Below are 17,850 nucleotides of genomic sequence, written 5' to 3'. Positions count from 1 at the left end.
CACAGAGACTTAGGAAAAAACAGACATTAGCCTTCAGCCAAAAACTGGTGACTTGAGAGGTGGCTGTCTGGCTCTATCGCAGCCCACCGCTTCTTGCGCCTAAAGAACAACCCCATGCAGCATCCCTATTTCCAGTCCTTCCCATCTCACCCACGGCACAGGAATGTCTGCTGCTCCCAGCCTTCAGCAGCACTGCCAGCATCTCAGCCTGGTGTCATGGCAGGCAGCAAGTCATCAAAACACACGACCTGCCAAAAAGGCAAAGCATGTGGGACTGCCAGATCCAGCTCCAAACAGGACGGCTGGACACCAGAGTGCAGCTCTGGTACCAGCAACAATCTGGTGGGGTTGGGCGGGAAATACTGGAGTGGCATTTGAGCTCTGCCTCTAAGCCTAAAACTACGATGCTTCCTCCACAGTAAACATTGAAAAAAACAAACCAAACCCAAACCTGTGCAGTGCTCCCCTTAACTACCACAGAACTTCAAACCACCACATGGTAGGGCCAGAGGGAAGGGGCTGTATGGTCTTTTCCTCTCTCAAAAATTTCTTTTCATGGAATTGTTTTTCCCCCAATGTTTCAAATATCAGTAATGTTAAAAATCATTCTATTCCTTAAATAATTACTTGAACTTCCCATGAAAATTGTTTTGCAGTCTGCCTGGAAAAACATTTTACTTCAAAAAGTAGTAGATTCAATTTATGAGCAGAAAAAAAATCCCTTTTTTTTCCCAGCTCCTGCAGAATGTAAGAGTTAATGGAATGGAAAAGAGACTGACGCTGTATTGATCAAAACCATTCTAATTACACATAGAAGACTCTTCCATGTTTCCAGTAATACACTGAGCAAAACCCACTTCACAAAGTGCAGTCAGATAAGCAGAAAGTTTGGGAGCTCAATGCTCAGCAACAAAGGCCAGATTTTATATATCCAATCACCAAAGGCAGTGGAATGTTATAATTGCAAGCATATTCTAGCACTTGAAATAATAAATAGAACTAGAGAAAGGTTTTATTTATGTAAATTTAAAATTTTTCTAAAAGAGGCCCATAAAAAGCTGTGGACAGAGTAACACAATATAACAGCTAAACCACAGAAGCACTAAAATAATTGAGCAACAAAGAGCTGTTTGTTCATTTTTTCCTTGCAAATCTCCCTCTCTTCCCCCATCTTTACTATCTGAGATGCAAGGCAATAATGTCACCAATATCTAATGGTATGTCCACTCTACCATCATGTGCAAATACAGCACCAGGAGTCATGTTGGGCTTATCTAGACAAGGAAAACCTGGTGTTGAAAAGGTCAGCTTTTCCCTAGTCCAATCTCTCCTGTGGTTTCTCAATTGCTGGGAGTGTTTCATCTCTTCTGAAACCAAATCAGATATGGACAAGGACAGGCAGACCTTACTCTTTGATGCTGCACCTCACTACACCGATTTAGTGCTCCAACCTCAGAGGGAACAAGAACTGTAATGGTGCTGCCTTCTTCAAAACAGCAACACCTACCAAAGACAACAGATGAAGCTTGAGGGAGCAACATATTGAGAATCACTTCCCATCTATCCAAAGGCACCTCCTGAGATTCCAGTCAAGAACTGAGAGCAGGTAGGTATTTCAAAACAACATCATAATATGTCAAAACACATAGCTAAGAATACTGCAGCCCACTGAATTTGATACACTTCCAGTAAAAACAGGTCTGTGAACACAAAACCACGCAACAAGACATTACTCCAGGGAAGGCTGACAGAGAGCAGTGCAGCATTTTGACCCTGCTCAGATTTTTCTCTGCCATAGCAAGCTGGCAACAAGCCCTGCCAGGCCATCCCCTTCCTCCCCCGTGCTGTGTCGGTGCCACTGCCCGCAGCCAGGCTGGGCTCAGGCTCCAGAAGGACAAGCTGGAAGCAGCTCAGCTCACTGACCCGTCGCTGTGAGGACTGGCTTTTGCTACCAGTAATGGACAAGTCTCCTGTCTAGGCAAAGAAATATGAGAGCACAAGAAAAAGCCACCAAAGTGGGGCTGTTCTCCAGCTATTTTCCAGTTATTTTCCAGTTTCTGTCTCTAATGATAACATTGAAAATTCTGCTGGAAGGAGAGGAAGAAAGAAAAGATAAACCAACATGAAAATTGTAACATCGGAGCAAGATACATAGAAGTTCTTTTCATTGCAAAGAATTACTCAAAATGACATCTATATCTCTACTAAGGAAAATATTGCTTCTGCCTTGAGGAAGCCTTGGCAATAACACCAATGCAAGCAAAAACCAGTTCACCATTTTGGAGGGAATTCCAATCAATTTATTTGTCAGTTAATAAGCTTCTAATTACTGCTTCTGGTATTGAAACACACACACAGGAAACAGCCCTTGCTCTCCAATCCCCTCACCATACCTGCTTCTGGCAGTGGGGCAGCAGGACCAGCAGTCATTCTGGTTTCCAGTCAAAGGTCAGCATTGCTGCTTATTACGTGCGTATAGTAAACAAACAGCTTCATACAGACAAGTTGTTCTTAAAACAAATCAGAAGCACATCAAGTGAAATGTGATCTAAAATAAGCCAGCAATGTTTCAGAATATCGCTATTTCCCCTGGCACTTCAGGATGCTGCAGTTGCAGAAATTTCTCTAAAACAATTCAAGACTTAAAGCTTACACCACCACAAAAAGAGGTTTCCAGATAGAAATGTTTTATAAATACACACACATTCCATCACAGTAACCAGACCAGAACACTTGCACAGCAAAGCCCCTAGCCACACTTTAACATTTTGTTCATTGAACTGTATCAGTCAATATTTTTTTTCTTGCTTCCCAACTATGCCAGTAAAAATCTTACCGCAAAAGTCCTTCTAGTGATTGCAAAATTTTTCTGCCTGCATAAACCATTCCTTTCACAGAACATGGTGTAAGCAGTACTAGCAAAAAAAATTCCTCTTGTATCAGTAGAGGAACCTGAGAAGGAAGCAGTGAGACCAGGTAACCAAAGTGAGCAAGCAGGAAGGGTGAAAGCAAAGAAGAGCATTGCATCAGTCTAGCTTATGTGTACAGAAAAAGACAGGAAGCAGTAACTGCCCTCACACCACATTTGTGCCAGCAGAAACGAAGCTGCAAAGTCACAATACTACTACAAGAAGTAACAGCAGGAAAACACTGCACACAGGTCAGATTGACCATCTTGACTGTGATAGACCTGGCATTTTGTTTTCTATTTGGATTTTTGTGTCATGTTTTGTGTAATGTATAATCTTGAGAAACAAACATCACTGAGAAACTCAAGCATAAGCCTTTCCATTTATGTCAAGTGGATGCTAATCCTATTTTCCTGAAGAGTTCAAGTGTCAGTTGTGTTAACTGTTTCACTACTGATAAGATACTTAGCACAGTTTCTTTACTAAAACCTATCTCAGAACTTCAAGCCTCTTATGAGCAAAACCATTCATGTATTCCCCATCCAGGAGTAAACAACATCTCCACTTTTCCTAATGAGCATCCTTATAATACAGATCCATCCTGGCTATGTGAAAAATACTCAATACTAAGAACAGAGAAGTGCGGGTTAGAAAACGACAACCAAAAAAAAAAACCCTAAGACCAATTCAGTACACTTTTAAAGACTTGCCTGTCTGTGCTTCCACTCAAACATAAATCTTCTCTGTACTCCCCCTGCTTTTTTCTTTTTTTTTTTAAACCCCAGATCTGCTGCAGGTTATCCATCCTGCCACATCACATCAACACAGAAACCAGTAAGGCCTGGCTGCAGAATTTAGGTCAGCTCGTCTGTGGAGTACATAAGGTCTTCCACACAGCCATGAATTTCCTAGTAATGCTTCAATAATCCCTCTTCATCCTGCTATGCAGCTATTTCACTAGGAACTGCTAGCTTTCCTGTAACTCTCCAACAAAGACTCTCCACAGGAGGGATGTATGCAGGCAAATGAGCCACTATCTCTTGCTTGGGAAGCAGGAAGCCGGTTGTTCAATCAAATAAATGCTGATTCTTATTTCCCAAGACAAAAAGCAAAAACAAAAAGTGAAGTATTCACAATGGATGCTAGAAAAAGAGTCTCTATCTTTTAACCACACCAAGAAAGATACAATCAGAGCTGAAAACTACCTCTAGAACATGAGGAATAATTTTCTTAACAGATTTTAAAACCATTGTCACTGCTTCCACCTGGGTCAATAAATAAAAAAAAACCAAAAGTGTGACTAATAAATTCAGTCTAAGCTACATAGGCTGGTATTTCTGCAGAGAAAGCATCACTTGAGGTGAAAAGACATTGTGCCTCTTCATAGAGTGCTCCCTCTAACAGTGAGTTGCATGCCACTGCCATCCCAAGCATTGTAGAAGCTCACATAAGTACTAGTCCTGTTCATAAACGATCTCTAATGGCACACAAAAACATGCAAAGTCTTTTCAAAACATGGTCCTCAGAGCAGCAGCTCCACATAAACTGGATGGTACAGTTACATAAGACAAAAACCCCAAACTGAATACAATAAATCAAAATCTTGAACTTCTCTGTGTTCATACTAGATGAACCTAACTAAATCTTCTCAAGTATGACAATCTGAAATATGTGAATGCAAGAATAACTACCAGTTTCCAAGAACAGTTACAGACATCTCAGCAAATAAAAACATAACAAGAAAACTGAGAGTTGGTTTTGTCTTAAAACCCATCACAACTGCTAACTCTCTGTGCTCTACAGCTCCTACATAACACACCCCTCATCAAAGCTAGCACTGAAGTCTCCCAAATAGAACAAAGAATAAAGCTGAGGAAAAACCTTTCCTCAAGACATCAAACTGCTCTTCAACATTCAAACATTTGTTAAGAGTATTTCTAGTCCATTCTTCACAACTTACATGAAGGCTGAAAATGGTATTTGCAAACACATACTGAGCAGTACTGCAAATTAGATGTGCAAATGAAGTAGCCCATAAAACGTGTTGTATTTGTTTATGTTCACCTCAACTCTGTTAGAGAGCTCAGACACAACACACACCCATGCCAGACAGGATGGGGCTGTCTTTACTGGGCCTCCATTGAACCACACCTTAACAAGACCTTCCAAAGAATATAACTTTTTATAACTAATGACCACCCATAACTTAACTCTGCATCAAACAACCCTTCCCATTACTGGCTCAGTACCTGATCAGGCTGTGCTTCTCCACCCTCCTCCTCTGGCTTCAGCAGGGCTGAGCGCTGGCTCCTGAAGGCTCCAGCAGCAGGAATATCAAGCCACACTCTGATGATCACTTTCTCATTTTGACAAGCGCCACAGACTCCTCCTATACGAAAACAAACTCCTGTGAATCAAACTGGCCAAATGAAGTGGTCATGGTAGTGGGGGTCAGAGGAATGCCACTCTGCAACACAGAAGACAAAGGTTACTCATCCTTTGCTGACTGTGCTTCATCTCTAGGGAAGACTGAGCACATCCTTGTTTTAATAACTTCGGAACTACTCTAAATGAGTTGTCCTATTCTTGAAGAGCATAGATCCCAAATGAGCAATTTGTCATTTCCCACATATTTTCTTAAACATACTGGCTCATCCTACTTAACCAAGAGCACTGCTATTTCTACATCATCACCTCCCTACAGAACCACAAAAGCCAGACCAGACCCCAATGATGTGGTAGCTGCACAGTGCACATGCTCCACACAAACATTTTGATGGCACTTCAACTACTGCATTACAGCCCTGTGCCAGGCAAGTAGACCACTTTGAGTCAAATGAACTGCTTGGAAAAATCTCAGGAAAACACCTCAGTCCTCTGGGGTGAACAAAATAGAGAAAAAGTGGGATTGTCCCCTTCATTCTTCAGCCCAAAACTTCCACCAGCTAAGACCCAGCATGGCTGCCTTCACCTCCAGAGACCCAGAGGTTCCAGGGCTGTGCAGAGCACACAGATGGAAAGCATCAACTCAGCAAAAAGAACAGACAGACTCCAGCAGGTAATTCATGAATATTTATTTTAGTTTGCTGCTTATTAAGTATGCCTTGTTATAAATCAAGTATTTTACAGTAATTGCCTCCAATCAACAAACACAGGGAAAGCTGCTATATAAACCAGTGTTGCTCCATATGCAAAAGGAGTCCCTTAGCAACAGGCAGGATTCTCAGTGTGCAGCCAGCTGACTGCCACTGCCTCGCTGCCCTGCTGCGTGCCCAGGGCATTCCTAGCACTGCCAACCACAGCACCCTGTGCCAGGGTGCCAACACCAGTGCTGCAGGTGCTCAAGTGGGGTGGCAAGCCCCAGGTACACAGGCAGCCCTCCAGAGCAGAGAATGCTCCACAGGCAGGGACAAGCAGCTGCATCCCCTGCTTCAGCCCCCAGCCCAGTGCCTGCAGCAGAGCTGTTCTGCTGTAAGGGTCTGCAGCCAGCACCAAGAGCAGTGCACTCGCCCACTTGAGCTGCTCCCAAACCACTGTAGAAAAAATGCAAACACATCCTCCCCCCAAATCTCACTTTAATTTTCTTCTGAGGCATTTTCAGGAGTGGCACCCACTGGCACTCAGAAGCACACAGGAACAAGCCCTGTGTCAGGCTTTCCACTGAGATAATTTTAAAGGTCAGCAGGAACCTGCTGTTCCAGGTTTCTTCTTAGCAGTAGAGACTCGGGATAAGGAGATGGGGAAAACACTGTCAAATCCTCAAATAAAATATGCCTCATAGACTTTTCTTCTTGAAAGGGCTTGGGGTAGTCAACTGGTCTCAGGAGAAGCAAATCTTTTTATGCAGAACTGGAGTTTTCAGAGACTCTAGGTTTTTAAATAAATGGAGGAAAAAAACCTGTGACTAGATACTTTCCAAGGGTCTAAAGCAAGCAGGATTCAGAACAGACCTTTGGATCATACTTGAGGTCTAACAGAGAATGCTCACAGCCACGGGGCCATTCACCTTGGTTGTTGCTGTAACCCTTGTTTTTCATGAGGTCAGGGAGCCATGTAAGAAGGGCCTGAACAGAGTTCACCATGCCCTCCAATCCCTCCACAGCAGTGCTCCCAAAGGCAACAAACCATTCCTGAAAACAGCAGGCAAAGGCAGCTCCCACCTTCAAAGTAGGACTGTGGTTTTTGAGAGTGTATCAGCATTTAAGGGGCCAGGAGAGGCTGAACAGCACCACCACACTTGGCAAGGCATGGGAAGAACAGGACAGCTTGTCTTCAGGAGCTGAATCACAATCTGAAATACTGCTGAGGTCCATCACCACCACCCTCCCCTTCCCAGAACAGGCTGAGCACATGCACATGGATTGGATCATACCTGAGGAAATGTAAAGGATGACAAATGACAAAATACTACAAATTTTTGGTTTAAAACAAACAAAAAAAACCAAAACAAAAAAAAAACCCCAAAAACCAATCTAAAAGCAGAAAAAGCAGAACTTCTTACATAAATCATAGCAGCACATAAGTAAGTAGACGTTTGGGCAATGCCAAGACCAGCGAAGGGATTCTTCCCTGCAGTTCTTACCACAAAAATTCTCATGGATTTTGTTCCAAATCCCATTTGTCAAATTCTCACTTTATGCTACTTCCTTCACCTCCCTCTCCCACTTTTGAAGTGACAACCTCAATTTATTAAAACAAAGCAACATCTTTCTTACAGAAACATCTGCTTCGATACAAGAATACACACCCACTGGTATAATCAGTACATGGGACTGTGGCTATGAAGGAGATTAAATAAGGAGCACATGCACCACTTCTCTTTTAACCTCGGCCCCTCTGGCACTCATTCACTTCAATACTTTTCTTTCAGGGCCCTACAGCATAGGGAAAGACACCGCATTTACATTGGGGTGTTGGCAACAGCCAGTGCCAATTTCATCTGAATCACAGCCAAGCACTTGGCACTTCAGGCATAACACATGCAACCTCCAAATGCCACGTCCTATATACAGTGGCTGCCTCCATTTGTACAGTCACTTGATCAAACATCTTTTCCATTAAGGAAAACAATACTTCTGATGCTTTTAACAGGGAAACAATCATTGTTAACAGACTGAAAAAAACCCTCAACAATTCACTTAGAACAAATCATTATGAATTCTGTAAAGAAATGAAAAGGAGGGAAGTCACAGTATTTTGGGGAAGAAGTAGATATTTTGGAATAAAAAGCCCAAACTCCCAGCTAATTAAATAAGTAAGCAGTTCCAGTCATTAGAGGTTTAATTTCAGCACAGCTCAATAATTCTCAGTTCTACATATATCTCAAAGTACCCAGACAACAGCAGACATTTGACAATCTCTTCAGTTAAAATGCCATCTTTCTCCCTTGCTGCTGCATAAGAAAAACAGAAACCAGCACACAAGAAAAGTGTCATACCATAAAGAGAGAAGAAAAACCCCCAGCACAGATACCTCCTATAGAAATACTGTCAAAAGCAGCACATAACCTAACCAGATAAATACCAGATTTTGTTGCTATCTCTGAGTAAGTTTTGCAATTAGCTGAAGCTCATTTGTGGCCACCCTGCTACTTAACATTTCTGCTCTCTCCATGGTATGTGCCTGGGAAAGGCATCTTGCCCACAGCAGAGGGTGGGCTGGAAGGCAGGACTTCCCTTTTCAACAGCAGTGCAAGCTCAAATTTGCTCCAGCTGGTCTTGAAACCACACTCCCCTTGGAAACCACCTTAGGCACTGCTCCTGCTACATGGGAGCCTACAGGATCCCACTGCCACTCCCTGCAGAGCTCATTGTCCATTCTAGGCCTTGCTTTTCACATGACACCAAACACCCAGTTTAATTTGGGAGCTGCTTGTAATTCCTCCCTTCTCTTGGTGGCCACCTCCTCTTCCCCCATCCATGAGCCAGAGGTTGTGTGCAAACTCCTCCCCACTTCCTCTCTTCTGCTGCAGAGAGCAGGAATAGAGCAAAAACATCAACAAATCAAACCTTGCTGGTCAAGCAGGCAAACCCCCTCACTGCTGCAGCTTACTCAATGTTTGACCACAGGCAGTAGAGAGGGGGCTGCTGCTGCTGGAAGCTCTGGTATTACACTCTTCAGCAGATAGCAAACCAGAGCTAAGATTTTACAAGTTCAAACAGCAAAACGGTAAACCATCAGACACTGAAGAAGTCTTGTCATGAATGAGGTGACAGAAATCAGCAGCTATGAGGGCGTGGAGGGCCACCATCCTCTCTTCACACACATAAGAAACAGCAGAGAAGGGGCAGTCTGCTCCTCATACTGACCAGCTGCACACGGCCTGTTTCCAGGCTGCCCTGGGCCACTGTGCACATGGACAGGCTACAATCTTAAAATACAAATGAGGCACGTGCAAACCATTAGGCAAAACCAGGCTTGTATTAATTCAACCCATAAGCTTCAGGCACCCATTACATTTCATGCAATGAATTTTTTCAAATACTTTGCTTCAAGCTAACTCCAAACACAGAAAACTTGGCCATTCCCCCATGAGCACGAAAGCCTTGTTTCTGGAATGAGGCACCCTCAAACAAACAGAATTCATACACTTTCCACTTGCAGAACAGCATATATAACCTCATGCTTTATAATTTTATGTTGTATTTACTCACACTTCTCTCCACAGCTCTATTATCTCCTTTTCTTTGCCTCAATTCTATTTTCTTTTGTAATTTTGCATGTTCCTCATGTTTTTATTTTCAGGTTTACTATCTTTTTTCTCCCGTAACTCGGGCCTCAGTGGTTTCTTTCTTTAAAATCTGTTTGGGTTAAACTGATCAATGCTAATAAAGACACTCTTAAATTCACCTTTCAATCTAAGTACATACTAAATTAACTTTCAATAAAAATAAACATAGCATAAATACAAGTTTTAAACACTGGAAAAAAATTCTTGTCCAAACCCGTGCATCTTTTACTTTTCTGAATGATTATTAGCATGATTTTGTTTCTCTCAGTCCACTCCTTTTTATTTTTTCCTACCTACTTTTCATAGGGACACCAACACTGGTTAAATTCACAATTTCTGCAGCACCAACAAGCCTTTATGTATCTGCATTCCTCCATTTCCTTGTTTCCAGAGCCAATACATTTGTTGTCAGAAGGATAGAAAAGGAGAGGAGCAAAACTATCAAACCAGTTTTTCCTTCCTCTCTACTATCAAGGCCAACAAGGCAAAACTGTGAAGAAATTTAGTACAGGTTATAAACCATCAAATATTACTTTAAAAAACCCAAGTGCATAAGAAGTTTCATTTCCCTTTTGTCAGTTCCTCTGCTAAACTAGGTAGGTTACGCTTTGTTTCTAATTTAATTAGTTAGAAAGTAAGTACATAAAAGTTTCTGTAGGGCAGCCATTGAGAGGAACCCTGTCTGTGGACTTCTCAGTTTGTATTTTGAAACACCAGTCAGATTAACTGTGAAGTCTGGCTGCTCCGTGCATCCTTGATGAAGGCAATTGCTAATGCATGTGGAAAGTGTGTGTAACCACTGTGGTGCCTGGAAACAAAGCAAGCCAGTGCACTACCTCTAACACTGCTCCCTCAAGTTTTAATGCAGAGACTATCAGGCCAAAGCAATTCCTAACCCCCCTTTCCATGATCTGTACACAAACCACCATTTACAAATATGCAATATGGACCTTTCCCCCGCCCTTATTCATTGATATTTGCATTGGTTTAGTGGACAAATTTATACAGAACAATCCAAACCACATCAGCTTAACACCATGTTCCTCTAACAGGACTGCAAAGACAACAAAATGTCTATTACATAACACTTCTGTATAAAATATTAATTCTCACAGAGGAAGCTCTTGAACCGAAAGGTTATTTTCAATGATTAACAAATCAGTGTTGTATAAGCTTGGTTATTTAATCAGTGTATTTGAGACAGACAACAAACCATACATTTTACCGACACAACATGAAAAAATCAACTTTTTATGTGCACACATCAAAATATATCCATGCCTAGCACATACAGATTCATCAAGCCTGCACTAGGGTAATTGCAGGCATCCACATTTTTTATACAAGTTCTCACATCAGCTGAAAGCTTGTAAGTTCCTTTCCTTCCTGTCCTGCAATGGATGAAGAACAGGCAAATATTCAGACACCATATTCATATACACATCCCGTGCACTTGTTCTGTCCTTAAAGCTATAATCTCTGGTTGGAAAATCACTGCAGCAAGAGTAAAGTGCTTCAATTTTTTTAACCTACAAAAAAAATCCCTGCTTTTAACAGGCATGTTGGTATCTGCACAACTGGCCAGACTTGAAAACATCATAGGTGTGGCAGCCCTGGCTTCTGTAGGACCCAAGGGCAATCAGGAATACCTTTTATAAAGAAACTAATCTCAATGCTGACTTGGAAAGAATGAAGTTCAAGAGAGGAAGAAAAGACAAGCCTGTATCTTGGCTGTGACTTCGTAGCCATTAGGTTGCATGAGGACAGGCAGGAGCCTGTCTCACTGCTTCATCAGGACTATAAAGAACCTTCATGTATAGGGTTTTTCCTTTCTCTGTGTATCTTTACATAACGAATGCAGGGAGAGGGCTCATCTTGTGCATCACTGTTTCCAGCAGATGGTCTCATCATATTTACCAGCTCCATGTGAGTGTCACAGGTAAGACATCTAAAACAGCAACAGACACTTTAGTCTCCCTTATCCATGGTCTAACCATGCAGAGGAAATAATCAGGAGATAGAACTCAGAAAAATCCTGAGCAAATGAATAGAGAGCTTTTGAAACTCCAGTTTGAGAACTGTGCCTTTTTTTCCTAAATTTATAAGCACAGCAAACAGTTTGAAGGGATATCTGATAGGAAAAGGTAACAACAGCCTTTAATTATCTGTAGCGGCCACTCCTTATGTTTGAGAAATCTTCCACTGCAATTTTCTGGTCTTCAAAGTAGACCATAAGATAGAACACCTGAGATGCCTAACTTTTGACAAGAAGACCACATACAGAGGGGCTTTGTTTGGTTTTTTTTTTTAAACACTAACAAGGAGCAAGGCAGATCACAAGAATCAGACTATTTCTTCTTTTCCTGATCACACAATACAAAAAGCAAGACCATCATGAATAAACACAAATGCTATCCTCACTCACTGCTGGACGCCACACTCTTTCAGCCTTGCTATTTCTTTCTACTTCTTAATCAGTTACCTTTAACTAAAGAGGGCATCCAAAAAGAAAGAATATCTGAACAGCAACCATCCTTTCTCCTCTTTAAGGGTAGTTGTATTTTACACCACGATTGCTTCTCAAGTCTTGAATGTCGCAATTACTTCAGTCTTGGAACAAATCACTTCTGAGGAAAGAGCTCAAGTGGAAAGAAGGAAAATTATTTTTGAGGCTACATGAACAATATGGTTTTGTATCCTGATTTATACTTGAAGAGGGAGAAGAAGAGAAACTAAGGTATTTCTTTTAAAACAGTTCTAACAAAAGAGTCCTTGGTGCAGCCGTACTCACTTCCCATACTACTGCTTGCCTCCAAGTGTTGGGCAAAAGTGGCATTTTGCTGGCTTGATTTCAAGAAAACAAGTTTTCTCCTTCCAAGGATATCTCCCTCAACATTCTGGCAGCTACTACATGAATGTCTTTTAACTTCTCTTCCTATCCATTTCCAGACGGGGGACAAGAACCTGTTCTCACTACAGCTGAAGAGAATACAGAAATAAATGAAAAGAGTTTAAATTCTTTTAATTAAATAAATTTGTGGTAAGAGAAAGACTGAAGCAGCGTCAGTTAAAATTAATGATGTGGAAATTAGTATTACTGACGGCATTAGGTGCCAACTTGACTTGTGACGCACTTTTCTTTTTCACATGCCAAAACCAAGATGATTCTCAAGAAGGTAAACACTAGAAATCCTAGCTTTGTTCTTTCCTAAATTTGTTTGTAATCTCTGAGGGGAGAAATTGTTTGGCAAGCAACTGGTACCTATTCTTTGTTATATGGTTAAAAGAAAATTGTATTCAATTTGCTCCTACCAAAAGATCTTGAGCCAAACCCATCCCCAACGCAAGTAAGTCAAACTTTAAAAACGTAGCTCAAAGTGTTCTCAAGGTTAGAAGTACAGAATAGCCTTGAAACACTAATTACAATTGCTTTCACAAAACATAATGCTGGTAACTGCTAGAGAAATGCATTTCACAAACACCTTTCTTCATATCTCAGCCCTGTGTGGATGCACAGCAGCTCACCATCACAGCCAAGAATAAAAGCATATGGATTCCAAGATCAAGCAGTATTAGCGTGACCCCAGAGAGCCTCATGCAAGCATGTGGACTCATAAAACTATACATATGTGGAAAATTAGTCATGGACACAAGTCTCTGCATGGTGAAGTCCACAGACTTTTCACTGCTTGTTAAAAAAACACGTTTAAAATGTCAGTCATGCAAAAGCACAGGCAAGTCTTTACCTAAATGTAAAGTTCCTGGAGAAAAATATTTCCATTTTTCGTAACACAGCAATAGCTTTTTAGGTTGGTTAGGATATAATTTCCCCACCACCAAGAGACAAAAAATAAATAAATAAAACAGTAAGAAAAAAAACCACAAAAGGAGAACTGTGCAGCCCTATTTCAATGCTAGCAAGAAATGGACGAATTTAAATAGCAGAAACTGAAATAACAGGTTTTGTTCTTCCCACTTAATGTTAGTGTGCTATTATATGTAACATCTAAGTATAACAAAAATTGCTAATTGTGTTTTATGATATTTAGGGATCTACAGCAACTTCATGAATTGGAAGATAAAGATTGCTTTTTTGAAAGGAAATGAAAACCTTCAGAGTTCATTATTTCATAAAATACTTACACCAGAACTCCTTTTCTTTCTTTTTTTTTTTACATCCAGCTGTGAAAGTTGTTTACTGAGTTCCCTCATGTTCCCCCATTTGTGACTCAGGCTACTTCTCAGCAAGACAGCCTTCAGCAGCCCCACAGAGATGAAGTGCTTTAAGCCTCAGGACACTAATTCTGCAATCACAGTGCCCATGTACCTGTAGCTAAGGTCCCCTCTGGCTCTTAGAGGTGCAAGAGAAAGCAAAGGGAGAGGCTGGGCTGAGGTGCTGAGCCCGCACTCTGCCAACCCTCGGGAACCCCACACAAGCAGGACCTGACACAGCCACTGGTGGCACAGCAAGTAAGGAGCTCAGCCTGCCTACAGGGCATGATTCAAACCCACTTACTGCCACTGGCTTTAACAGACTTTGAATGGGACCTCAATACAGAAGAAATGGGAAGACCAAGAGAATTTAAAAGAACCAACTTCAGCCCAGAAAACTTCCCTTCTTATAAAATTGCTCCAAGCCACAACACACGTAGCTGCAAGTGCTTTTGACCACAGGGATGGACATACCCTTTTCTCCACTAGCCTTTATTCTCTTATCCTTTTGTCACCGGCAGGACTTACTGCAAGTCTAGCACAAACAGCATTAGCTTTTTTTCCTCCCTATCCAGGCATGCAGTCATAAACGGGAGGCAGAGCAGTGGTATCTCTGTACCACCACTTATGTATTGCTATGCAAGAGGAGGAGGCAACAGGCACAAAGGGCTGAGAAAGAAGTGGAATACAAGAGCTACATTTCCAATGTACAGCTATGTGCTAGTACAATGTTCACTGGTTAATCTTTCCAGGGCAAGCACCCAGGTGCTTTCACTCTCTCTGCTTTGTTATTATAGAGGTTGGCTCCTATTAATAATTACCTTCCTCTGACTGCAGCACACAGTCTTTCTTCAATGCTGGTACTGCTGGTTAAAATTCCTTTTCCAGATCTGAACACACCGGACAGATTACCATCCCCTCAAGGATGTCAAGACTGGTAGAGATATCTATTGTGCATACCTGGATCTTACAAAACAAATGACAGCTTAACGCTGTTCCCTTCCCTGCATAATCTCACACAGCCACTGTAAAGTTTTAATACTTTTTGTTGAAGTAATTACAATTACAAATAACAGCATCTATTTAATATTCCTGCTGTTATGTGCAAGAAAACAGACAGAGCAAACAGACAAGTGTTTTTGACACTAAGCAAGATACAAGCAAAGCACCAAATGAGTTTACTATAAAGGCAATGCCTGCCTAGAGACACAGGAGAAAATTCTGAAAAAAAAATATAGCCACAGAAGTATATTCCTAGGTCAGGACTTCATAAATAAGTTTCAACTAACAATAAAAGGTTTATAGGGCATTTGTAAGGCACAAAGAATGAACAGGATCCTGGCCCCAAGTAAAGCTTGGTGAATTAATTTAAGATGGCAATCAAGAGCAAATAACACAACACTAACCTTACCCTAAGTTTGAAGAAAGATGGTTTCCTTTGTCTCCAGGAAGAGTTGAGGGGGGGAAAAACCAAAACAAAACACCACCACGAAAAACAAGAAACAAAACAGAAATAAAAGAAAAAAAAAACAACACAGAGAAAGCTACCCCATCTGGCACAAGAGTGCTTTTTTGATAGCTCAGAGCTGTGGGTTTAAAATCTCAGCCCTGTTCATGCATATTTCTCCCATCCTAAAGTCCTCTCTCCCAAACAAGCGGGCATTGTCACTGCCCACCTTCAGTTTTACAGGCAGAGAATACTATCCTTTCCTATCACGGCGACAGACATAAGGCTGAAAAAACACCAAACACTTCCCTGTAGTGTTCGGGGATTTTTTTTAAAGCTGTAACTGGCAGAGTTTACGAGTAGCGGGTACATCAAAATGCTTTCTGCACCAGCAGCTAAGTCAAGTAAAACATCACTTTCAGCACCACCATTACAGGAAGTACTGCTAAGACTTATCCACCAAACAACACCACCACCACTACCGTCCTCCATTTTCAAGTCTGAGTAACCTATCTTATGGCTCTTACACACTGGGAACATGCAGAGGAGGAAGTGCCACGGGCTGCAGGCGTGCTGTAAACGCAGAGCCTGAATCCCCCCAGTGACCGCAGACCAGCTCCCCTAAAGGATGCTGGGCAAGTCACAAGCCTTCTGTTCCTGAATTCGTATTTGTTTAAGAGCGGTGGCAGCACTTGTGACGGGGAGGGGGGAATGCAGGTTGCAATACAGGAGCTGCTGTGCCAAGCTCAGGGATCCTAAAGGAGCAGGAGTCGGTATTGCCACGTACTGGGGAGCAGGGGGAAGGGAGGAGGCGCGCCTCGAAAAAACAGAGATGGTTATCTGACAAGGGCTGGTTCTGCCCTGAAGATGTGCTTTATTGACTGCTTTGGGCCTCTCTAATCTGCGTGAGCTGCAACACGACGCACAGCTGACCCCATACAAAAGCCGCACAGCTGGCGGCCCTCAGAGGGCCGGATCCAACCCCACTGGCCTCGAAAGGGGCTCGCAGTTCCAGCCGCATTCCCCAGCACCACGCCGCACTCCCAGCCCCGCTCTCACCGCTGGCCCCTCACTCACGCGGGCACGTCTTGCGTGGATGCGCATCCCACGGGAGAGCAGCGCGACGAGCGCAGCCGCCCCCGGGGTCCTGCCGAGGCGCACCGGCGCTGGCAGCAGCACCAGCGAACCGGCGCAGGCCGGTCTGCACGCGGAAAAAGATAAAGAGAAGCGCGAGGGAAAGCATGGGGAGGGAGCGGCGGGGGTGCCGGTGAAGATGCCGCCCCCTCCCCGCGGCCCCTCCGCCGCCTGCCCGACCGCCTCCCGCCGGCCCCGCGCACGCCTCACCTCAGGGACGGCTCTGCGGGCTGCGGACCCCGAGAGCCGCCCGGCCGAGCCGAGCCGAGCCGTGCGTGCGGCGGGGGCGCAGAGCTTCTCGGCGGCGGTCAGTCCCACGGCGCTGCCATGCGGGCGGAGAGGCGGGGCGGGCTCAGGCTCCTAGCAGCGTCCTGCAGCGCGCACCCGCATGGCTCGGCGTGCGGACAGCACCGGCTGCCGGCGGCGGCGGGGCCGGCGGCCAATGGCTCCCGCGGCGCCGCGCATGTGAGGGCCGGGCCGGGCCGGCCCCGCCCGCTCGCCCCCCGCGCAGCCGCCGCGCTCAGGTGCCGCGGGCCGGGGGCGGAGGTGGGATGCGCCGGGGCTGCGCTGGGGTGCTGGGACGTGTCCGCGGGGCGCGGCGGGGGCGAAGCGCCGGGCGGCAAAGCCCGTAGGGTGTTCTCGGTGTGCAGGTGAATGGAACGTAGTGCGTGAGCCAAATAAAGCAGCGACAAGTTCACACTGCGTAGCTTAATTATTAAAATATTATCATGGAGAAGGAGGAAAGTTATTTTATTTGTCTATCTTGAGCCCTTGAGGGAACCAAAAAGTCAAAGGCAGCTTTAGCTTGGACGGGGGGGCGGCACCGCTGGGATCGCAGAGACGGATTCCTCCACGGCGGCTCCAGAGGCTGCACACAGGACACTGAGGAAGAAGCCGAACTAACCCTGATCCTCACCCCGAAATCCACTAGAAATTTTTTTTCCTCCTTTAACTGAAAAGCCACCGATATCCTTAAATACTGAGCCGACATGTGACCAGACCTGCGGGTCTTTTTAACTGGATGTAATCTATTACCTTTGAAAGTATATTGGTCTTGATGAAGAATGGAATTAAAAAAAAAAAAAAAAAAAAAAAAAAAAAAAAAAAAAAGAGCTTATCTTTTCCATATTTTATTTCCTCCCCATGTTTTCAAGAACTGGAGGAGATGGGAAGTGATTTTGGGTGCTTGTTCAGAATAGCTTTATGGCCCTTTAAAGATTGAGAATTTCCCCTTTATATTTTTAGATGCATTTTTAATCAGACCTTCTGGTCTAAATGACTGTATGATGTATCTAAGGTTACAAATGAAAGCACTTCTTAGCAACAATTCACTCTGAGACCAGAAAAAATCAGGCCAGCTTGTCCTGCTCTCAGCTGTTCGGCACTATTTTCATACCGGAGTTTTCATCTGGTGGGGA

General features: G+C 43.5%; 1 protein-coding gene across 4 annotated transcripts in view; it reads right to left on the bottom strand.

The window, feature by feature from the left end:
• Positions 1-16,784, bottom strand: part of LRRC8D (leucine rich repeat containing 8 VRAC subunit D) — a 52,404-nt gene extending 35,620 nt beyond the window's left edge. The window contains exons 1-2 of one of the 4 annotated variants that reach the window (XM_059854196.1): positions 16,643-16,784; positions 5,159-5,298 (exon numbers count right to left, since the gene is read on the bottom strand). The gene's annotated coding sequence lies outside the window, so the exon portion shown is untranslated. Of the gene's footprint in view, positions 1-5,158; positions 5,299-15,262; positions 15,517-16,375; positions 16,396-16,642 lie in introns of those variants that run through there. The other 3 variants (XM_059854198.1, XM_059854199.1, XM_059854200.1) reach the window with 3 other exon arrangements.
• Positions 16,785-17,850: the final 1,066 nt, after the last annotated feature.

Source organism: Haemorhous mexicanus, chromosome 9 (genome assembly GCF_027477595.1).
Source record: "Haemorhous mexicanus isolate bHaeMex1 chromosome 9, bHaeMex1.pri, whole genome shotgun sequence".
Lineage (NCBI taxonomy): Eukaryota > Metazoa > Chordata > Aves > Passeriformes > Fringillidae > Haemorhous > Haemorhous mexicanus.
This window is presented reverse-complemented; position numbering and strand designations above follow the sequence as displayed.